Raw genomic sequence first — 23664 nt, forward strand, 5'->3', positions numbered from 1 at the left:
TGCAAACTTGAAGGGAAAAAGAACTTTCTTGAAGTACAAGACATATAATTCAATTCAAGGATTTCATTACAAATCACCCAAAGTTCCCTTACAAATATTTCGAAATCCAATTCTACACAAAAATATACATTGTTGACCTAAAGTTGACTTTGGTCAACTATTGACTTTTTTTATCAACATTTGACCAAAGTCAACCACCTAAACCTAGATCATATCTTACTTCTTCACAAGCCATCTCATGTTGGTGCCTCTAAGTCTTCAAGCCTTTCATGACTTTTGGTGTGTTCCAAGGAAAAACCTTGTTGATGAACCATAACTTGTTCCTTGATTCATGTCTTGGTTTCATGCCTTGATCAAAACCTTATTTCAAACCTTTCCATACCAAGCAACTAGTTGCACAAAACCTAACATATCAGTATGCATCAAGGGTAAAATAGATCAGAATAAGTTAATATTTCCATATCATCATACATACCATACAAAAATGCATAAGACATCATGGCTCAGACAAGGGCAAACCAAAACAGGGTCAACATCAAAGACCAAACCAATGCTTCATGTATAGACAAGCATCATCACAATAAAGCAATGCATCAAGCCAAATTTGCATGCCTACAGTCATGAACATGCCAATCCAAAAACCCACATGGGCATCAATATAACATGCCGTGTACACTTCAATACAAAACTAAATAGCAGCTAACTCAATGATCTATTGATGGTCCATATCAGTTCAAACATCAATACAACATAGCTAGTTCATGTATGATAATTCTAACCAGTTCTTCTGAACTTCAAGCTATCTAGCCAATTTGCATTAAGTTCCAAAACAGCTAGTACTCAATCCATTTGAACTAATTCTATAACCATCTAACAATATGCAAACATACCAGTGTCACACACACATTGTCATTCATAACAACTTAGCTAACTAACTCATAACGGATTTTCAATCATAACTAACATACCCCATTTGTTTTACTAAATCTAACAATTACAATCCAATAATAGTAACAGCATTAACTAAACTAACTCATTAATTTCATGTTAATTCAACACATTTCAAATCTATCATAAACAATCAAGAAATACCAATATTAATACAACAAACATGTCATGCCAGTCAATTATTTTAACTTCAATTCACTTACAAATTCACTTAGTAGAAAGTCTATAACATATCTGCTAACAATAATTAATTCCTAACTACTAATTCACAACCTCCACGACAAACAGTCTTCTTCATTCATAAGCCATTATAACTACATAATTAAGCATTTTTCACTTTCAGTTTCAAAATAACTAACTTCTAACACTAACAGTTCAACCTTTTTTCATTTCACTAACACTTAGTCATCCTAAATGATTCTAACTTCAAGTTCAATTCCAATTAACCATCCACTTAATTCACTAATTATTTTCATTTTCAATTCAGATTCTAACTAACCTAATTGTCAAATAAACTAACTTATTCTAACATCTTCATTCAATAACTGCAAATTCACTCTAACAGCAAGTTAACAGAGTTACCTGATCCAACTAATTTCCTCGTGAGATTAATTAATAGTATTCGTGCCCAAACTCTTAACTACCTGCCCTAATTACATTTCCTGATTATGTTATAATATCACTCTATATAATCTTCACTCCACCTTCAATCAAAGAAAAGAATTCATTTTGCAACTTCATCGTCAATCACTCTCTGAATTCTCCCTTTGCACTTTCATCATTCATCACACTCTACACTCACTCACCCACATAACTCAGCAACAACAATCAACCATCCTACAGACTAAATATCTTAAAAGAATAAGAAGAAATGGCTGCAAGATAAAGAGTTGGAGAGTTAAAAGCACATACCTGTTAATACCTCTGGTTTTATCTTCGTAAGCATCTTCTTCAACCTTTAGCAATTACCTGGGTGAACCTCGACCTTGTAGGTTAGTAGTTTTTCATTCCCTATTATTTTTTGCCTCAAGTAAGTTATCATCATGTAGACTCAAGCATGAGGAATAAAAGCCCCAACATATCGGGCTCTGATTCCTCCTCAATTCCATTTAATTTCAGTTTCTTTAACCTAAGGTACATGGTTTGTTTTGACCAATTTGGTGAAATGGTTAGGAGCTTATATATTAGCTTGATATTGTGAGAGAGGATTGGAGGCGAGCAAGTTGGGATAAGTTTGAGGTCACTTGAACCTCTGGCGCCGCTGGAAGCGATTTTCAGTGTGGCAAGATCGATGCTCCAGTGATGGACTTAAGAGGAAATTGTTTTGGAATTTTGAGTGAAGAATGAGTTGTGTCCTTATCCCTTATCCCTCTTGGCTTCACGTTTTGGGCTCAACCAAGCCTCGAACACAATGGATCTTATCCTCACACCCTAGTTCACTAACACAAACCCTAACTGGAACAATTCAAACAAGGCCACAACTAGGGTGCAATTGACATTGGGCATGCGCCCTAGTTACTGATTTACACCCTCTTATTACCACTACACCCCCTATTTTGTTGTGTTTTCTTTTTTATCATTTTGTTTTAATTTCTTTTTTTTTCTATTTTTAATCTTTTGTTTTGTTAAAATGTTGGTACATTTTTTATGTATTTTTAATACATCTTAGTTCATCCATGTTAATACACATTTTTAACTCATAAAAATACATTTTTACTTTGTTAAAAACACTTAGAAAAATAATAATACATTTAGGTTCACATTAGAAATTAAGTAGATTAGTTTAGAATTTTCAATTTAGATTTTTAGAAATTAATAAACATGTCCACGTTAGATTTTGATTAGCCTTTTAGTTTTAATTTTAGAAATCAATAGATGTCAACATTGTAGTTTCTTCATGATTTTAGTTCTTCAATTTAAAATCCATGTGCTTGATATCTTCATCCATGTTCTGATTGATTGATCAAATTCAATTTTGATCAGTTAATCACTTCACACTTAATCTGATTCCCCTTTCCAGTCAAGTGATCATAATTCCCTGGATCACATGATAAGATTAGTCCTATGTACTTACATCACACTAGACCTCAAAACAAACACAAGTCCAAGACATCATGCAAGACCTAAAGGTTGAAGATTTTGGACATCAAGCACAAAAAAATATTAATCTTTGACACTTAACAATTATGGTAAGGATTTTACACCACAAGTCTTAAGTAGTAGAGAAGGCATGGGAGAGAGTATTCCTATCCCTATTTTGAATATCTTTGGATACAGAACACCTGACCTAGTTGTTAAAATTATTCACCTCTACTCATAGACTTTAGTGTAATTCAAGTCGAATAATTGTCAAGTCCTCTCTCCCACAGACAACACTCCACAGTTAAGATTTTGAAGATAAATGGACCGCGTGATTGGATTACTACTTCATCACTCAAGAACATCAAAAGATTCTCCTTTCAACACTTGTCAGTTATGATGCAAACTGTACGCCGCGAGCCTTAAGTAATGGAGAATGAATGAGAGAGAGTATTCTTATCCTCATTCTGAATATCTTTAGATATGGGATGCCTGACCCATTTGTTCAAAGTATTCACCTCCATTCATAGACTTTAGTGCAATTCAAATCGAATAACTGTCAAGTCTTCTTCTCCACAGACAATATCTCAACACTGCAATAATATTCATCAACAACTCTTATCTCTTTAGACTAAACACACACACTATTCGACATCCGTTCATTCATTGGGTTAAGCACCTCATGGTCAAAACTCATCTATGAACCAATAGATTCATGCATTTCCATGTGGAGCCTCATGCTCTGGTAACTTTCATGTATTACCATGTGGAGCCTCATGCTCAGCCAAACCCTTTTATTTTATTTTTCCATGTGCAGTCTTATGCTCTGGAAACTCTCATGCATTGCTCTGTGGAGCTTCATGCTCTGGCAACTTTCATGTATTACCCTATGGTGCCTCATGGTCTGGCAAACCTTCATGCATTACCTTGTGAAGTTTCATGCTTTGGCAACCCCCTTTTATAGGTCTTGATCCTTGGATCTAGGAAAAATCCTACAATCTTGCATTTGCCACACCATCTACTAGGCACGAGAGTTCGAATCCTTGGCGAACACATTAATTATTAAACTTACTTTTCCCCTTTCATAAGTAACCTTTAGATAATAACACACATCCATGCAAAGAACAATCAAAAAGGTTCTCGTTGAGTACAATGGATGTGAGGGGTGTTAATACATTCCCTTTGCATAACCGACTCCCTTACCATATTTCTCTTTCCCTTGTGCTTTATCAATATTTTCCTTTTCTTATGGAATAAATAAAGTCCAGTGGCGACTATATTATATACGCTCGTGTATTTTTCACGGTGTGACACAATGGTTGTGATAACATTTAGATAAATGCTAATTTATTATACATAAAATTCAACAATACTCTGAGCACGAATTTACACATCAAGCATGACAATTATCATGGATTACACATCACCACATTCAAGAATTCATAAACACACAACAATGGAGGAAATCCAAGAGGAGGGTGAGGATCTCTCTCTATCCTTCATGCAATAACACCTATATTAGAGTAGTACCCCCTACCTGAATTTCATCAGCTTAACAAGTTTGATTATGGTGTTTTTTTTCTCCCTCAATCCCTTATTCCCCTTCTCTCACTCTTGCCTCTTTTTCCAATTATACAATTTCTACGTACTAACAAGTTTTACTCCCCTCACATATTCTATTTATTTTAACCTAAAATATAATTAACTATCTTTTACACTTTTACCCTTCCACTTATCTCTACTTTCATCACTTTCCCTTATTTTTTTAATAGTTCTAATTTCTGCCCCAATATCACTATTTCTATTATTTTATTATTATTCTATTATTTTAATAAAATAAAATAAACTAAAATTCTAATTAATTTCTACTACTCTCTATCACTCCCGCAAAATCACACATAATTGGCCAAATGATCACATATCACATATTATCACTAAAAATAATAATTTAAAAGTGTTTTAAATCACTTAAATGATTAGATAAAAGCAACAAAATTCAATTTAGTAAATTAATTGAATTCGGGGTGTTACACATGGCACAAACCATTATACAACCATCCCATATAATACGAGTCATGTTCGGTTCTCATTCACACTTCAAAGTATGATCATCATCGACACAAATCTTAAAATTATCAAAGCCCAGTTATCATCGACACAAATCTTAAAATTATTAAAGCCCGGTCATCATCGAAACCCATCTTTTAAACTTCGAAAGCCTAATTGACATTAGCGCCCTGTCAATTAAATCTTCAAAGACCGATCATCATTGGCACCGGTCACTTACCCATTTTCTCCCCAATGAATCTCCCTAGTAAATCTCCCCAAAGAATTTTCCAATTTCTATTTTATCTAAGCATTCAAAATTTTGACTGAATATGATCTTTCAACTCTTTTCGATATGAGCTTTCAGCATTTCAACTGAAGATGATGTCTCAACTTTTTTCGGTCTAAGCTTTAAGTATTTCAGCTGAAGATGATCTCTCAATCCCTTTTTACCTAAGTATTCAGTATTTCGGTTGAAGATGGTCTTTCAACCTCTCTTTTTTATCTAAGCTTTCAGCTTTTCATATGAAATTGATCTTTTCATCTCCTGTTGATCTAAGCCTTCAGTATTTCGGCGATGATCTCTCAAAATCCTTTCGATTTAAGCTTTCAACATTTCGGCTAAAGTTGATCTCCTAATCTATTTCGATCTTAGCTTTCATCATTTTGGAAGAAGTTGATCTCTCAAATCTTTTCGATCTAAGCTTTCAGCATTTCGACTGAAGTTGATCTCCCAATCTCTTTCGATCTAAGCTTTAAGCATCCAGGCTGAAGTTGATCTCCCAATCTCTTTCGATCTAAGCTTTCAGCATTTCGGTTGAAGATGATCTCTCAAATCTTTTCGATCTAAGCTTTCAGCATTTTGGCTAAAGATGATCTCTCAATCCCTTTTTGACCTAGGCATTCATATTTTGGATAAAGATGATCTTTCAACCTCTTTTTCGATCTAAGCATTCATCATATTGGCTGAAGATAATCTTAATCTCATATTGATCTAAGCTTTCGGCAATTCAAATGAAGATGATCTCTCAACTCTTTTTTACCTAAGCTTTCAACATTTAAGATAAAGTTGATGTCTCAATCTCTTTTCTATCCAAGCTTTCAGTATTTTAACTGAAGTTGATCTTTCAACACTTTTAGATCTAAGCTTTCGGCATTTCATATGAAGTTGATCTCTCAATCTCCTATCGATCTAATCATCTGCATTTCGGCTGAAGACGATCATTTCAAGTCCCCGTCGATCTAAGCATCAACATTTCGATTGAAGATAATCTTGTACTTTATCGCCAATCTATGCACTAGTATGTAATCTAGAAGTGAACATGGATTTCTCTTATCATCTCATTTCTTTGGTCATCGAAGAACAAAATTTGGATCCTTTATATTTTATTATATTTCATAAAGATTATATGAATACTTTTGTCATTCATATTTTCTAGTAAAATATAATTAAATAGGGGCAGTTGTAGTACCCCAATTTTGTCCAGGTAATTTTTCAAAAATTTGCACATTCCTTCATTTTAATTCAAAATGTTGAGTCATACTAATCTTAACTAACCAATTGAACTGAGTCATCTGTGAATTTTAATTGAGTGCGAAATTGATAGATATCGTGTTTTAGTCAATTGTCATTGCATGTAATTAGAACTTTTACTTCAGTTTTATATTTCTTTTATGCATTTCTTAAAAAATAAAATCGTCGCAAAATTATCATTTTTCTTCTATTCAATTTGCTTATTTTAATAACAATAGTATACATTTGATTTATTTCCAGGTGTATTATTTTGTGGATCATAACAATTAAAATAGATAAATAATAATATTAAAAATTGCATGTTAAAGACATTCCTTTAATTCTTTCTTTTTTACTTTAAAGACTCGAATCATTTTTTAATTCAAATTAAAGCAAAAATCATAAGGCAAAATGACAAAAAAAAGATAAAATATCCTCTCTCTCTCTCACTCTCTCTCTCTCTCTCCTCTCACACACATATACACACTTACAAACATTCAAACATCACCCAATTTTTCGGATCTAGATTCCCTGTAGTAATTATAACTGCAAGATCATACATTTAAGGTAAATGACTAGATGATGGTTTGGAGTGAAAAAATGGATAGAGGTAATGACATAAATAACCCATAAAATAAACCTAAAACACACTAACTGCAAGGGACTGTATGGTTTTTAAATATGGAGGATTCAATTTCCAATTTCTCCATTCATTGTCACTGCATGAGCTTTCTTCCACTACATTAGTACATCATAAAAGGTAAAAATGGATACATTTGGAAACCCTATATATTATCATCATAAAAGGAATGTTAAAAATGAACAATAGGGGGACACAATAAAGGGGCATGAGGCCACACGAAAAACATAGAGGAAATTACACAGTAAAACAATTTTTTTCTTTGGCTTTTTCATTCACATTTCTCTAACAAACCATCACCCCCTATCCATTGTCATTTATCACAACACAAAAGGCATGGCAACGGGGCGGGGACGGTTTTTACCTCCCCCAAACCCAAACCCGAATCCCCAAACAATCCCCATTCCCGCCCCAAACCCAAACGGGGATGGAGAATTAAAACTAAAACCTGTCCCAAGCGGGGTTTGGGTATCCTCGCCCCGCCACCATCCATTTAGTGAAATCAATTTTTTTAATAAAAATATTTAATTTTTTTAAAATCAAATTACATTACAAATAATAAAATGAAACAATCTAAAAAAATCCCATACATATATTTTGAATATTTTAAATAATTAATACAAATCAAAATATTAAAACATTGGCCACTTATTTAATATTCTAAATCATCAAAAATAAATAATAATCTACATGATAAAATAAACGGGGCGGGTTCGGGGTGGGTACTAGTGTCCCCATTACCCAACTCGTCCCCATATTTTATAATCGGGGAAAACCCAAACCCAAACTCAAACCCAGTCAAAGCGGGTTTTCCCCGTCAACTTCGGGGCGGGTTCGGGTGGGTACCCGCGGGTACGGGTTATTAATGGTGGTTTTTATATGTTGTTATTGTGTTACACAATAACAACATATAAAAACCACCATTAAAACATCCTTTCCTACATTCTTCCATCATCACACCAACAACACACAAACACAACCATTTTTCTTAGTAGGAACCGAAGGATATGAAGTTGAACTAAGATGCTTACCCCTTTTGGTTCTTAGATTATTTCCTGATATTTTCCATCAATGATGAATTTTTATGATGAAAATAGTTGAATTTGGATGAAGGTGGGCGATAAACCAATGAACTTTGAAAAAGTTAGAGGTTAGAGAGAGAGAGAGAGAGAGAGAGAGAGAGAGAGAGAGAGAGAGAGAGAGAGAAGGGGGGATGCATGCAAATGAGGGATGAGAACTGGGGAAAAAGGACAATTAAATATGAATGAATGAATGGATTATACCAATTACGAGAGTGGAACGATCATACCAATTATGATGATCTATGACTTAACCCGTTGCACAATTAAAGTTAATAAACAATAAAACTTATATAGCAAAAGTATAATATTGTCAAAAATATGATTGGATACATCTTTGTTTGCTCGTCTTGGGAATCTTCCAACAAGATACACTTGCCTTGTTTGAAATTTTCAGACACTCTTGCACTAGATATCAAATAAAGTTAAATAAGTACTTGTTCCAAGTCTTTTTGCTTGTGTCTTGTCATCAAACAAATGTTAGCTATATTTATTTGCTTGAACTTATGCTTCGACAAGCTTGGACAAACAATTCAACATTGACGGGGTTTTAGCACACTCAAATAATATTTTTTTCTATATTTTCATATACTCGTTGTATCGTTTAATGAACACGTGAATTTCTTCCTTTTTCAAAGAATCTTCATAGATTCCACAAAATAAAAGAAAAAAGCGTCAAAAGATCCAACATGTCCCATCATATTCTAACAAAACAATTATGACAATAATCGTATAGTCAAGACTGATTCCAAAAATAACTCTCCATAAATGACTCTGAATATAAGACTTTGAAGTCCATGCCACATACCAAAATCCAATTTGAACAAACTATACTAAGCTATGTCTCGGCTTTGTCGGTCCAACCTTGAGAGCTACTATTTTTGTACGGGTTGATGCCCAACTTACTAAAGTTTGAGTAACCTGTGTTCAATAGTAAAGATTTAGTCCATGTGATGCGCTCACCCAAGAAACACATTTAAGCAAAGTCACACAATCACCATAGATCTTTGGATAATAAGGACATGTGATCACCTAACAATTGTCATAAAAAATATGTATCCCTTAAGAAATATTATATGACCTCAAAATCTTAGAGGTTTAATATTAAAGTTAAAAGGTAGGTCAATCTCAAAACACATAATTCTAACCTAAAATGTTCACACTTATGATTGTCACTTATTTGAGCTCAGAGTGTTTACAAGTACACCTTCCACAATCGGACCAGAGAAAAATGCCAGATAAGAGTTTGTAATTAAATCTTTAGTTGAGTACAATTGATGAAGAAGAAGGTGTTGTGATACAAATGTGTGATAAAAGTCTCACATTGCTTGAAAAAGTTGAGGTTGGGCAATATATAAGTGGAGGTTGGGCAATATATAAGTGGAAGGACACATAAACCTAATACCTTAAGATTTTAAGTGAAAATGCATGGTCTCTCTCACTTTGGTTGCTCATGACCCATACGTGAAATCATAATCGATTGTTCAAGCAAAGGAATGATTCCTTGTATTGAAAGTCTTCCTGCAAAAGTGGAGGTCATGCGACATGTCTTGTTGAAGTTTATGTGACGTGGTAAGTGTCAACGACGATACACGTGTATGAGGATAAAAACTTATACTTAAGAAATCATATAAGTACATGAACTCACACTTGAGAGAGAGAGAGAGAGAGAGAGAGAGAGAGAGAGAGAGAGAGAGAGAGAGAGAGAGAGAGAGAGAGTGTTGTGATACAAATGTGAATTAGAAGTCGTAGATTGCTTAGAAAAGTGGAGATTAAGTAATATATAAGTGAGAGGAATTATACATTTAATACCTTAAGATTTTAAGTGAAAATGTGATTTTTGTCTCACTAGTATAATTGCTATTAACTTAAAGTGAACTTCCTTTTATAATCCACCAAAATGTTTGTTCCAAGATCAACTATTTTCTTACAAATAAGCATACTTAAAAAAAGGATATATATATATATATATATATATATATATATATATATATATATATATATATATATATATATATATATATATATATATATATATATATATATATATATATATATCATGATCAAATAACACCAAGTGGTCAAACTAAGTAATATGACATCTCTGATAACTCTTTACCGCACATTTTATAACAAAATCCATTATTGAATTGAAATTTATTATCATACAGCTCATGTTTATAAAATTTAATATCAATCGGATATCATTTGACATGTCAACGAGATACATAAAAACTAACGACTTACAAAAGTTCATGAAAATCGTTAATTTTTATCATTCTCTTTAACATATCAAATTATTTTTGATTGATGTGAAATTTTATAGGCGTGATATATATAATAATAGATTTCAATCCAACGATGAGTTTTGTTATATAAACATATCATTCTCTGTCTCATAATAAATATTTTATTTGAGTTCTATACAGTTTTTAAGAAAATAATTAGATGTATTGATTTTAATGATAAAATTTATATCATTTACTAAAGTAATTTTATTTATTATAGTTAGTGAAGTTGTTGAAAAGAATGAAAGTTAATAAATAGAAGTATATTAGTAAAAATAAATAAGAAATATTATATTAATATTTTAAAAAAAAATATTTATTTTGAGATATAGAAAAAAATACAATAAAATACTTTGTATGAGATAGGGAGTGTAATATGTATCCTAATGTGTGTAGAAATTGTCTCCACTAAAATATTTTCAATGAAAGGTACATTTAATTTTTCAAATGTTAAAAATTATTTTTCATAAATATCTTTTTAATTAGTAAGCATGCATATTTTTGTAAAATTAAAAGCAAAGTGTGACTTTTGTCGGTGCATGTATGTACTTACTCAAAGCAAGTTGCTGCCGCCAATAAAGGCAAGCATCATTAGGAGAGTATATCGGACTGCAATTGTGGGACCAGTCAGTGAGTGCAAGTGCTGATGAATGCCCAGAAAGATCTCCTACAAGATTTGTTTTATCTCAAAATCTTAACAATTGTGGTAATTCATCTATTTAAGACGCCTACTATCAGAGTTAAGTTTTTTTTGTTGGTATTTAAAAAAGAGCGTGGCCTAATATACTGAAGTTTTATCCTTCCCCCCTAACTTTGATTTGGCACCCCACACTATATGTTAACCTTGTACAAATTATAATTTATTTTACAAAAAAAGTATTGAAAAATTCAAAAATTTGAAAACCTCTAAGACTATCGAAATTTTCAAAACTTATACTGTATTTTTCAAATTTTATGACCGTAGCATTTTACCGTGTTTTTTGAAAATACCGATTCAAAAGCCATGTATGATATGCATTGTTATTTAGATTTAAAAAAACATATGGTAAACATACCTATCTTGTACCGCACTTTATAAAAAAAGCCGGGAAAATACATATATATTTATTAGATTTTATGAAAAAATTGGTAACAATGTATATTATACCAGCTTTTTAGAAAAATCTAGTAAAAGTGCATATCTATTATCAATTATTTAAATTTTTTTGAAAATAAGTATTAATTTTTACTGGATTTTTTTTTTTAAATCTAGTTATATGCTGTTTTTTTTTTTGGATTTTTTTGAAAAATCTGATAGGTTAACTATTTTTGACTTTTTTTTGCAGTGAGGAACAGATGGCACGATTTCTTCTCGACAACGTGATAAAGTTGGAGTTGCTGTAGTTACGACTCGAATGAGGCGGGGTGATGTAAAGGACTCACATCTTCGTGCAAGAAGAGTAGTCTCGATCAATTCTCACATGAAGCGGACTGTCGATTAGTTTTGTGCATCCCGCACTACTCGGCGTGGGGGGGGGGGGGGGTCTAAAGCTCATGTTGGATCGACCAAAGATGCTGATGATGAGCATGTCACTGAGGATGTTCAGGCAGTAGTTGAGGATGTCATGCAGATGGAGGAGTCAGATGTGTTGTGCCACATCCTTCTGAGACGATATATGGCCCCCGTCCTTTTGAGACAGAGGCTCCGACTACTACAGAGGTTACTCTGCGGATGGCTATTGAGGTGCCTACTATAGATGATATGGATGTCACTCCTTTGGTTGAGACAAAGGTCATTACTCCAGTTGAGGTCACTACTCTGGCTTCGACAGAGCTATTTGTACACACATATGAATAGTTTCCTAGAGGGCCCAATGATTGTTCTTGAAAGTACAATCACATTATCGCATAGTAACATTTTATTTGTTTAATGTTTTTGTCAATTTTAGTGTATATGTTATAATTTGTTCGCTTATTTGTAATTTGCTTAACATTCAATTATTCACGTGCTTGTATTTCATTCACATTTGAGTTATAATGTATTCACTTTGGTTGTTTAACATTCTACCATTAACACAATTCATTACTCAATAAAATTAGAGAGTTGATCCATGACAGTGTGTTACCACGAGAAAATCTCTAAGGCATGTTGAAGGCGTAATTAATGAAAGGGTATTGTGAATTTAGGGTTTATACCCCATCAAAGGGTGGAGATGTGCCTGAGATAAGCAAGAGTTGAGAAAAACGTAAGTTATCAAGGGATGAAGCCGACAGAAGAAGCACGTTTGGTCGAAAAGCCATTCCGTCGACTGAAATGAAGATTGGGACTTAAGGAATTTTGGGTGGTGTCAAACACATAGAAGACAGCGTCGCCCTAAATACCTGGGCGGGAGAAGTTTGAAATTGGAAAATGACTAGCAGTTACAAGAAGAATAAAGTGCCAGAATATGGAGCAGTTTGCAGAACGTGGATAGAGCAGTTTGCAGATCGTGTGGCACGACGTCTGCTAATTTCTAGGAGTTTTGGCCTGTAGGCAGTTTCTTTAGTTTAGTATAAATAGGATATCCCACAAGGGGCTCGGGATGTTCACTTTGTACTAAAAATCACTTGTAAAAAACTTCTCATTCCCAGCGCGAGGAAGCAAGAGTTTTTAAAAGTGCTATGTACGTGAATCACCACATTTATTTCAATGCAACTTCCTTACTTTTCAATTGTTCCCGTTGAACATTTTATTTTAATTTCATTTACTTTTGAGTTTTCACTTTACGTTGTCGTCTACGCTGTCGACACGGATTCTATTACGATAATAGAGTTCATCAAAAGCGTGTTCGTCGTGTTCGTCTTTTGAATGTTGTAGTGTTGTTGGTCACGAGTCACCCATAGGCTATAACATAATTTAAACCTCTTCGTGTGGAAAAAACCTGTGTTTATTCAATACTTTATCAGGAGTCGTTCCTTATAAAGTTGTTTTGTCGAATTGAATAAGCCACACTTGCACTAGCACATGTCTTAGGATCAACTGGTCGATCCTGCAAGTAACCCTTAGTTTCAAGGCCTAGGGAGGACCAGCGGTTGTTTACCAATTTCCACAGTAAACAAAATGGCACACCTGGTGGAACGATGCTAACGCAGTTACGAAATTGCATGAAACTTAGAAGTGGCAAACTATATAGTAAGCCACGAGAAACTTTAAAAATGTCAGATTCCAATACAGATGAAGTGCCACGAGGAACTTTATCCACCATGGAAATAGTAATCTCACAGGTTGCCACTTTGCCGCCGATGACAAATGCAACCTCAACGGTGTCGACTACGGGTGCGGTTGGAGCATCAATTCCTTTACCTCCACCGGGGGGTTCAGGATCAACGATAACGACGTTCAGACCTTATGTGTCTCGCTTTGGCACCACAGATCCTCTTTATGGAATGTCGTATTCCTTAATGCCAGGATATCAGTCGACATCAAGTGCAACATTGTTTTCAGACAACGCTCAAAACACGAATCCCTCCTTGCAAGGATCAGCGCAAGGGGGTAATGTTAGGAATAATACTCAGAACAGAACCATGCCGCTGTCGAACACTTCAATAACAATGTTGAGGAAGCAAATGGATGATAGTAACCATGAGTTGGTTAATATGTTAACCAATCAAATGGGTACAGTTTTTAATCCAGTGATACAAGAATCTGTTGAAACAAATAGGCGGGTGGCGAATCAATTGACGCGCTTGTGTAATTTTCTGGGGGCACCGACTCGACAAATGGCGCAAGTGGTTAGGCAAACCGTTCCTGTTCAAATGGAGATAGGGGCAGCAGAAGATGAGACAGTCCACAAGGGACAAATCCTTAGACCCCAACAAAATCAAGGCGTTGAATCAGGAGTAGCAGGACGTAACCAGATGGTATTGGTTAACCGACACCAAGATGTTGATCAAATTGTCGATCAACATCGACAAGAAGACTTAGCAGTAGAAAATAATTTGACAACTATTATCGAAAGGATTATGGCTAGAAATGGTATGGGTGCCACATTGCAAAGGCCATTATACGCCTCCTCATTGGCTGAATTTATTCTCCAAACCGAGGCACCTAGGGGAATGAAAGTGCCTAAGTACACTAAGTTTGGGGGAGAATCTGGTGAGTCGATAATAGAGCATGTTGCCAGATATCTAACAGAGTCAGGAGATTTAGCTCATAATGAGTGTTTGAGAGTGAAAAACTTTCCCTCCTCTCTGACCAAGGCTGCCTTCACATGGTTCACTTCTCTGGCCCCAAGTTCAATTGATTCGTGGCCTAAATTAGAAAAGAAGTTCCATGAACAATTTTATGAAGGACACTCCAAAATTAGTTTGACAGAATTGTCTAGTATCAAGAGAAGGTTTGTTGAGAGCATCGACGATTATCTGAACTGATTCAGATCATTAAAGGCCAGGTGCTTTACGCAAGTACCAGAACATGAACTTGTTCAAATGGCTGCTGGGGGTTAGATTATTCCATTAGGAAGAAAATAGACTCAACTTTTGTGAAAAGTATGTCACAATTGGCTGATAGAGTTCGACATCTCGAACGGCTAAGGTTAGAAAAGGTTAGACACAATAAGGCTAAGAAAGAAAAAGTAGCGTTTGTCGACTATGACGCGACAAATCCAATATATGAGGCTGATTATGCCTCATCGACCGAATTAGAAATCAATGTGGCTGAGTTAAATCCAGGATCTGCCTATGAGTGTCGATCATTACTTCCTGCGCAAGGAAAAAATCCTGTCGAAAACAATCCAAAATTCCCTTCGAAAACTTACACTTTTGATGTGACAAAGTGTGAGGAAATTTTTGACCTGTTAGTCAAAGATGGTCAAATGGTGGTGCCACCCGGTACTAAAATACCACCATTAGAACAAAGACAGAAAAGAGGATTTTGTAAGTATCATAATTATCTTGGTCATAATACCTCTAATTGTTACCTTTTCAGGGATCTGGTTCAGAAAGCAATTCAAGAAGGCAGGCTGAAATTTGCTGGCCACAGAATGAAGATCGACGTTGACCCTCTCCACCAGGAGGAAGCTCTATTCGTGGAGCCAGTCGAAATCAACATGGTCGAGATCATCGAATACGATGAGGCCGACATGCTGGAGCAAACTGGTGAAAGCCCAGATATCGACATAGCTGAAGTTTACCCAAGGGCTGATGAAGACTTGGTAGATTTCCTGTATCGCTGCAAGAATAAGGGTTCACAAGTTTGCCTGTGCCCCAGGTGTGGTGCTGTCACCGACAAAATAGCTGCTGAGAACTTCCAGAAGCTACAATTAGGAAAAAGCAAAAGAAATGGGTTGAGCAGAGAGCGCCAGAATGAAAGAGGCTCGAAGAAGGTTGTGGAAAGTGCTCAGGCGAGTCCTAGGAGCTTCATACCGCCGGCAAGTGTCCCTAGGGGCACTTGGGTCAAGCCTCAGGAAAAATAAGAAACCCCACAAGAGGTTGTTGCTGCTGCTAGAGGAGGTCTAGCAATTAATTACAGGCGTGAGTTCAAGTCTGAGAAAAGGACTCATGTCTCAGAAAACTATTTGGGGAAGAACCCCATGTCGAGGACTCAATGGAGACGTTTTCAGAGGCGTAAGCAGGCCGAAAGAGAGGCTGCTAGAGAAATAGCTGGAAGAGGCATGGCCAATGGGGAGAATGCAGGAAAGGTTGTTGTGAGGGTCGACACGGCAGCAAAAGAACGGATCATAGAGTATGTCCGTCGACCAGCTGAGAAATGTTCTGATGAAGTTACTGATGACTTCAATTCAGAATATGAAGCAAGTCTGGACATCTTAGTCAACGCGGTGTCAATTCTACCACAAGAATATAATTGTGTGACTGAGGTGGAGGAGTCGGTAGACGATGCCGACACTAAAGAGATGGCTTTACACCAACCAAGATGCTATTTTGTGTTAAACGATGGTTCTGCTGAGAGCCAAGAAGCATTTTTTGAGAGGCCCACGATGACTATGAAAAATCATTTGAAACCATTGTTGATTAGGGCCAAAATGGAAGGCGTAACTATCAACAAAGTTCTGGTAGATTGTGGCGCCACTGTCAACATCATGCCACACCATATTCTGAGGAAGATTGGCAAGTATGATACTGACATCAGATCCAACAACGTGGTCCTGTCTGACTACGGGGGCAAAACGAAAAGCACCATGGGTGTGATAATGGTGAATATCACTGTTGGTTCAGTAACTAGACCGACACTGTTTATGGTGATAGATGCCAAGCCAAGTTACAACTTGTTATTCGGCAGAGGATGGCTCCATGGTGTCGGAGTCGTACCATCTTCAGCACATCAAAGATTGGTGATTTGGAGAGAAGATGGAGTGGTCGAAAATATCGAAGCCGACCAAGGATACTTCATGGCTGACGTGATTACCTGTGTCGACACAGGGGAAATGGTATCTAGATTTTCTTCCCCCAAGACAGCAGCAACGGGGGTGTTGGTCGACTACGAAGCCCTCACAGCTGGATCAGGGGCTTTGTTAAGAATGGAAGTGTCGACCATAATAGTGTAGGCATCTAAAGCAGGAGCCTCTAGAGTGAGCACTTTATGGTGTCTCTTTTTCTTGGCTTCACCACTCCTAGAAGGAGAATCGTGCTTCTTCCTTTTGTGGCACTGATGGCCTTTGGATTTGTGGGAGTGTTGAGAAGATGGTTGGGTCGGCTGGGAAGGCGGCTGAAGACATGAAGAGAGGTTATAAGCAGATATTCTAGTCAGAAGATCAGACAAGCCGACAAGAAATACCTCATGTCATATGGCAGCAGAGCGTTTGTGTTTTTTGGATTTCTTGGAGTGAGAGGAGACAGTGGGTTCTGTCGAACGTGGTTAACCCTGCACATAAGTAAGAAGTTAGAGACCACGTAGTATTTCCCTTAGAAAAATCACAAGGATGAGTGAGACTGCTTCATGTAGGTGCATACCGAAGAACTGGGTTTTTTCAAAACTTGAGCAATAAGACGCTCATCATCATCAGAGGATTTCTCAAGAGCAGCATGCAAAAGGGGAAATGACAGTTAAGAATAAAAACCGAGGCAAAAGAAAACGGCAATTCAGCCAGAGTCGAACCTGAGTCTCTTGTGTCGAAAGGGTGGGTTCGTTGGCAAGAGCGTGATCCACAGGGTCTAGAGGGATCGCTGTAAAGAAACATAAAAAAAACAAGTAAGCGGCATAATCCAACGAAAAGGAGGTGGTAGCTTTCCAGAAAAGTGTTACAAAGTTGTGTGGATTCGAACATGCTAACATATTGAGGATCAATATGAAGTGGCCCTGAGTAGTCGGGCAGATAATGCTTCGTCGAGACCACTTTGTCGGCCTTTTTCTTATAGACATTTTGTACGTGTGAAATGGGACAATAAAACCACTCTAGAACCGAATGGCCAAAGGCCAAAGCCAAGGGGCTAGATGGCAAAGGAGAGAACTTGATGTTTCCAAAATGAAGGGTGTAAAGATACTTGTCTTTCACATAACCAAGGATTTTAAGTTTTGGGAGCCTGTCAGTTACCTTCTCCTTTAATTCGGACGCGGCCTCAAAGATGGTCCAACGAAGATTATCTGGTCGATACACAACTTGGAAATAGTTATGAAAAGCGCGAATTTGTTTGGCATGGAGAGCCTTACACTTGGTCGATTTTGCCTGCAAATAAACAAAAGCCTGAGTTAGTTCAGATAGTTTGGCCTCAAGAGCGCCAATATAAACAACAAGATACGACTGCCACCAATCATCAAACTCTTTGGTGCAGAAGAAGGCTGGCCGAAAGGGAGTGGAGTGGAGCTTTGGTCGGTTTTCCCAAAGGGTCTCAAGATCTTCCTAGATCATACTCCAGGGTTGATCACAAAGGATATTTATGAGTAATTCAGGAGAAGAATATAGGGACTTGGAATAAATTGGCAAAGGCCAAATTGTCTGGCTACCAAGTTAGGTTGATAAGCAACTAGGCCAGGGTTGCTACCGGAGGTTTCAGCCGACAGAAATCGAGGGACCAGAAGATGTCTCCAGATGAGGAAGGTTTCATTTCTATGTTCATCTTCAGTCGGAGGAAAAGCCCTGGTGAGCCACGCAGGACCTTCAATTCGACGGTTGAAATGGGCCATAGAAGGAAGAAAGTCGACGCGGGTCAGCATGATGTTGAACAAGAGGCGGAATACCTTGACGTCAGGAAAATTTTTGTCGATGGGCGTCAGAGGGATCAACCGCTTCCAAATGAGATGTCGTTCTTCTGGGGGACACGCAACCCTCCTCATCCCATAGGGTGCTATGTCCTTAGAGAAAGTGGCGTTGAGCCACAGTTGTAAGAGGCAAAAGGGTCCATAGACCAAAACATTTTTCTTCTTTGATTTCTCAGGGTCAAAGAGCTTGATTTGACAAATAACTTCAGACAAAGACTCATAAAGAGAGGCCAAAATTAATTGGCTTGGAGCGATATCGCGCTCTTGGTGCAGCTGGGTTGCCAAGAGAGCAAAATGTTTGGCTATCTGCATAGATCTGGAGCAGAAAACGAAGCGAGATAGCCACAGAGTTAGAAAAACCACGTGTTCTTTAGTGGTCACAAGGCCTGAAGAGGTGGCATGGTGATCAATAAAATTGTAGTAGGTCGGCTTGCGAGAGTCACCAACGTCAAACTGCAGAGGGATTGGTGCTACAGCTTCGCAATCGAAGACTTCGCCAGTCGGTTTTAAGCCAGTGATGGCAGCAACGTCCAAGAGTGTCAGCGTAATCATGCCACACTTGGTATGGAAAGAGTTGGTCGAACTATCCCAAAATTGGAGGGCAGCCAGTAACATGCCACAAGATTGAGGAGGGCCACAACGGGCAATCTGTAGAAGGGTGTAGATACCTGTCCTTTTCAAATGGTCGATTTTCTCTGTTTCCAATCGATCCATCCAAGCGCAAAACTTAGGACAGTTCTTGGGATGAGCAATCCTAAAATTCCTGTCGACATAACGAAGGGAAAAAGGCTTTTGGGAAGAAACCAAGGGTTCAGAGAGATGACTGGTGGGGAAAAGGGAATCTGTTTTGGTTATCTCAAGGCGGCGATTTTCTGGAAGAGGACCTAAAAATGCTAAAGGTTCGTCAGCCAAGGAGAAAGGGATCAATACCTGAGAACGCCAGATTTTTGCCTTCTCTTCTGCAAATGGAGGCTCAGGAACGTACTCCTTACCATCAATGGTGAAAGGATATGTGAGCTTAGCAGCGGAGGGAAATGCTTTACTTTTACTTGAGCTAGCCAGGGAAGAAGTGGAAGTTTTTTGGAGAAGAAGGGTTGCTTTTTATTGAAACAGAGTGCAGGAGATTATTGTTTGCTAAAGCAAAGGGCGAAAAAAGAAAAGAAGAAGAAGGAACAAGGGTTTTATAATGGTTAAACCCTGAGAAAAGGAAGAGTGAATGTTTGATCTTCTATTTTCAACACGTATACCCATGTTCCCACGTCTGTAGACACATGGAGGAGAGAAGGAAGTTATGACAGTAAGGACGTTTCAGTCATAAAGACGTGAAGTGATGGAGACGTGATTTTATGCGTCTCGAGAAAAAAGGGAAACGTTCGTCATGATTACATGACGTCATCAGCATGGGGCAAACAGGTGTCCCACTAAGTAGAAGTGGAAGCAGTAAGGAGCAAGTCGACATCTCAAAGATGCCATCATCTTACAAACGTCGACATTCGAAAATGGCATCTCTGGGGGGCATTTTGTTACCACGAGAAAATCTCTAAGGCATGTTGAAGGCGTAATTAATGAAAGGGTCTTGTGAATTTAGGGTTTATACCCCATCAAAGGGTGGAGATGTGCCTGAGATAAGCAAGAGTTGAGACAAACGTAAGTTATCAAGGGATGAAGCCGACAAAAGAAGCACGTTTGGTCGAAAAGCCATTTCGTCGACTGAAATGAAGATTGGGACTTAAGGAATTTTGGGTTGTGCCAAACACATAGAAGACATCGTCGCCCTAAATACCTGGGGGGAGAAGTTTGAAATTGGAAAATGACTAGCAGTTACAAGAAGAATAAAGCGCCAGAATATGGAGCAGTTTGCAGAACGTGGATAAAGCAGTTTGCAGATCGTGTGGCACGACGTCTGCTAGTTTCTAGGAGTTTTGGCCTGTAGGCAGTTTCTTTAGTTTAGTATAAATAGGATATCCCACAAGGGGCTCGGGGTGTTCACTTTGTACTAAAAATCACTTGTAAAAAACTTCCCATTCCTAGTGCGAGGAAGCAAGAGTTTTTAAGAGTGTTATGTACGTGAATCACCACATTTATTTCAATGCAACTTCCTTACTTTTCAATTGTTCCCGTTGAACATTTTATTTTAATTTCATTTAATTTTGAGTTTTCACTTTACGTTGTCGACACTAATTCTATTACGATAATAGAGTTCACCAAAAGCGTGTTCATCGTGTACGTCTTTTGAATGTTGTAGTGTTGTCGGTCACGAGTCACCCATAGGCTATAACATCATTTAAACCTCTTCGTGTGGAAAAAACGTGCGTTTGTTCAATACTTTGTCAGGAGCCGTTCCTCACAAAGTTGTTCTGTCGAATTGAATAAGCCACACTTGCACTAGCACATGTCTTAGGATCAATTGGTTGATCCTGCAAGTAACCCTTAGTTTCAAGGCCTAGGGAGGACCAACGGTTGTTTACCAATTTCCACAGTAAACCCATTGTTTCTTTTTTAGCCTAGTAAATTGTTTTTTTCGTTTCATCAGAGCTTGCTTGAATCACAAACTAGAACTCTTAGGTTAAGATATTAAGTGACTTGATTCGAATCAAGTGGTAAGTGTGACCCAAATCAGGAACCTTGTGAAAATTGAGATTTTCCTATGGATGATTTGATTTGAATCACAAAATAAACTTAACTCGAATCACAACCTCATGTGACTCGAATCATGTTATAATTCTGACTCGAATCACAAGTCTCCATGAAGCTAGGATTTGACTCTATTTATATTGACTCGAATCGTGTATTTAACTTAACTCGAATCAAAACACCTTGTGACTCAAATCATGGTTTCTTCTTGACTCAAATAATGGCTTCACAAATCCAATTTTCCGTCTTAGATTTAAATAGTTGTTTCATTGATGAAAGTAAAAAAAATGTATGAAACCTTTTGGGTAAAACCAAAAAGAGACAGAATGTTAATTTGTCTTTTCTTCTTTAGTGTGTCTATTCCTAGCACCTTCAATATTTCTCTTGTTTTCTAGAACAACTTATTGAGTGTTAATTCTTGTCAAATTCACTTCTTTTTGTTGCACTTTGTTTATGGGACCTAAAATGTTTTTGAAATTATCTTTTTGGGAATAGGTCATTCACCCCCCGCCCCCTTTTAGACCTCTTTGTATCCATATTCTCACCCAACAATTGATATCAAAGTCGGGCTTTAGATCAAAGTCTTGCGACTCTAGAAGTTGAGGATATGGTTCCAACGATGTTGGACGAGTTTTTATATCTGTTTGGAAGCTTATGCAATTCAATGAATTCCAATTGTTTTTTAATGATTTTCTAATGTCTGGTCATTCATTGTATGCAATACATAGAATAAGTTAAAGTAAAGCCTTACTAGTTATTCTTTAAACATTAATTGTATTTAAGATATTCTCTAAGCCTTTATTCATCCAGGACTTAACTGACAATATTTTGAGGTATGTGCAGTATAACCAAAAACCTGACATTATGTCTTAAAGTTTGTTCTTGATTGATCCTAATTAAAGATGGACGTGAATTCACACAACCATGTGCTTGAAGTTTTTGAGAAATAAAAGAAAGAAACAAAAAGCATCTTCTAGTTACTTATTATTCCAAGGTTTTCGTAAAAAGAAAATGAAGGCAGTCTATGACTATTGGCAATGTTCTCTAAAGTTTCAACAATTACAAAATATTCAGGACTTAAAGTAATTGAAGTACTAATAATCGTCAAAGAGTATCAGTTATTCACGATTGATAAGATGTATCAATCAATGATAATCAGAACATATTTCGTTTAAGTTTATCTGAAGCCTTATAAAGGAGAGTTTGATAGTATTCCTCAGACATGCAATAAGAGTTGTATCCAATTAAGTAATATGATCGATCGTATTTTAGCTTATCATATTCTTGGTGATTACTAATCATTTCCGTATGCAACAAGTTAAGTCAAGATCGTCTAAATTGGTATGATCGTTCCAACCCTCCTTTATTTCTTTTTATGCATACATATGATAATTATTTGCGTGTTAGATGTGTTATATGTTTGAAAGGTGTATGCGTATGTGATATGTTTGTGCATCTCATGCCATAATCATTTAATCATTCAATGCACCCGTTTAAAATTTATTTTGTCAGTTTATTGCATCTATATGCATCATTCATCCATTCATGCATTACCATTTATCTCTTTCATTAAAAATCATTTTTGCATTCACATTAAAAAATTATTTATCATTAACATCATCATAAAATTTTAATTTCATTAAAATATTGTTTTATCCATGCATTAACTTTCTCTTTAAAAGCTTTTCATTAAAATTCTTTCAAAAAAATTCCGCCTCATTCGAATCACTCTTTTAATCTGTTTCAAATCAGAAGTATGGGAGTTGGTGAGTCTTGAGGTTGTTTAAATTGACACGAGTAAGGCATTGCACTTGATTTAAATCAAAGAGCTTTTTCTCAACAAAAAAAACTCGTGATTCGAACCACAGTTAACACTTGATTTGAATCACAAAACCAAAAGTCGCGCTACTTTTTGAATTTTGTTCAATTTTTCAAAATCATTTCATTTCAACTTCATTTAAAAAACATCTCATTCTTTTCAAACCCATTTTCACAAAAGAAAACTTCCTCATTCATAAATTCTCAACACATTCATCATCATTTATCATCAATCATTATCTTTCTTCATCATATTCATCATTAAAACCCATTTGCCTCCACCATCATGTCTTTAAGCCTCCCACAAAAGGATTTGTCAGAAAAGCAAAAGGGCAAGAGACAAGTTTCATCATCAATACAATCTCATCCACCTATTCCAAAAAAGCCAAGAAGAAAAGTTCAAGCAAGTAAAGAAATGTCTGATGCCAGAATGAGCAAGAAGACAA

At 36.5% G+C, this 23664-nt stretch overlaps 1 long non-coding RNA gene across 1 annotated transcript; it reads right to left on the reverse strand.

Moving 5' to 3' along the window:
* LOC127075234 (uncharacterized) lies at window positions 1–2418 on the reverse strand. Its single transcript, XR_007786274.1, has 2 exons — window positions 1861–2418; window positions 1–404 (listed from the first exon to the last, which is right to left on the reverse strand). It is a non-coding gene; the product is annotated as an uncharacterized LOC127075234 (long non-coding RNA).
* Window positions 2419–23664: the final 21246 nt, after the last annotated feature.

The sequence above is a fragment of the Lathyrus oleraceus genome, chromosome 4, assembly GCF_024323335.1.
Source record: "Lathyrus oleraceus cultivar Zhongwan6 chromosome 4, CAAS_Psat_ZW6_1.0, whole genome shotgun sequence".
In the NCBI taxonomy this organism is placed as follows: Eukaryota; Viridiplantae; Streptophyta; class Magnoliopsida; order Fabales; family Fabaceae; genus Lathyrus; species Lathyrus oleraceus.